Source organism: Pygoscelis adeliae, unplaced genomic scaffold (assembly GCF_000699105.1).
Source record: "Pygoscelis adeliae isolate BGI_AS28 unplaced genomic scaffold, ASM69910v1 Scaffold387, whole genome shotgun sequence".
NCBI lineage: Eukaryota > Metazoa > Chordata > Aves > Sphenisciformes > Spheniscidae > Pygoscelis > Pygoscelis adeliae.
The window spans coordinates 791827-793596 of record NW_008825115.1 but is presented as its reverse complement, the minus strand read 5'-3'; positions in this window follow the sequence as shown (position 1 = coordinate 793596).

Here is a 1770-nt window from a genome sequence, read left to right as displayed (position 1 = left end):
TTACTTGGGGTATTTCCTATAAAAGCACATCTGTGGCCATACTTTTTGGTGCAATAGACTTTAGCCTGGAAGCAAAAGCACACAAACAATGCTAAATTCATGCTGACTGGAGTAGATTCCAAGGGAAAGAAGAGTTGGGAAAGCACCTACTTAAGTACTGACTAAGGATATTATCTCTGATCTGAATCTAGCCTCTGTGTGTGTGTTACTGTTGAGTACACAGTGCGGTTTCAGACATGGCCAGAGACAAGAAAAAATGATTGTTTCAGGGTAACCACAAGGAAGATGAATGCAAATGTATTCCTGTAACTGGGAGAGTTCCCTTGCTCTTAAGTTGGGCTCTGGTACATGGCCTCAGGGAAGCAAATTTGCAACTACCTTCATTAAATTGTTTAGGAATGATTAATCATAAGTTAGATGTAAAATTTTTGCACATTGTGAAATGTTAATTTAATTCCTGCAGTTACGTACAGTCTGTAAGGGTGGCTTTAGCAAACAGTCAGGGGACAGGTACTGGTGGTTGATAGAAGCTTCCTGTTTGCTCTTATCTCCTCTAAAAGTCGGGTTGATAAGCCTCCACCAGCTGAATCACAGCCACCTGCATCACATCGGGATCAAAGTGGTGCAAGAGACGTGTGTCAGAGACTCCAGCCTCCTGCACGATGCATGCCTGGCGTGCAGCCTGTGTGGGCACCCTCCGGGCTGGTCACCGCCGGCACAGGAGGGGCCACCACAGCAGGAGACACTGCTAGCACCCCTGAGCGTGCTCTGCCATGTCCATCCGTCAGGTGACTTCAGCGACACGGCATGCTGCGTCCAAGCACCGGCTGCTGGAAGTGCAGCTCATACAGAACATAAAAATACACAGAGCACCTTTGCTGATGTGCCCGAAGCTTGTGGCTGTGCAATCACATGTTCCTTCTGCCCAAAGCTGCCTACAGCTTAGGCTTGGCTTAAACAGCGGTGGTGCATTCTCAGCGACTCCTCGGTGACTGCAGGATTGTCCTTGCACCTGACACAACCCACCGTCCCCTGCCCTCTGTCCTGTTTCCCTCCCTTTCCAGTTTCAGCTCATGGGTCTGTCTCCTCTGCTTTCCAACTGGGCACTGAGCGTGCTGGGGCTGGAGCGATGTTTTCCTGACAGCTCTTAGGCCGAAGCCTGGTCTTTAACACGGTGAGGGGCAGCAGGTTGGTGCCGCCTTACGCCCCATACGGGTCAGGAGATGCACTCTCTTTCGGGAAGCACCGAGCACATGTTTCAGAGCGCTGGGACTCAATTCCCACTTGACATCCACCTCTGACGGTGGTGGGGAAGCAAAAAAGGGCCAGGACTGGAGTTTTAATGTTTTATGTTTTTAACCTCAGAGTAACAGCAGCCAAGGACAAGCTGGAAAACCCTCTGAGGAACCAGGCTCTCCACCGCACCGACCTCTTTGATCCAGGATTCGCCTGCCTTTGCTAACTTGGGGTTTTGCCGTGCCGGCCAGGCTGAAGGGCCGCAGATCACACGGCGGGGAGCACGGGCTGTCCCTGGAGGAGACCAGGAAGCAGAAGGGAGCATTTACCTAACGAGCACGCTTGTCGGGGCAAATCTGCCCGCATTGCAACACGATTTGCATAAAAACCAGGTGTTTGCAGCAGAGACCTGTCTCTACATCTGCCGGGGTTATTCCGCAAGGAGGCATCGGCGGGGCTGGGAGGGGACCAAAGGGAAACGCAGGGGCCGGGGACGTGGCGGGGGGGCGGCCAAAGCTCCGGCCCCGCTCCGCT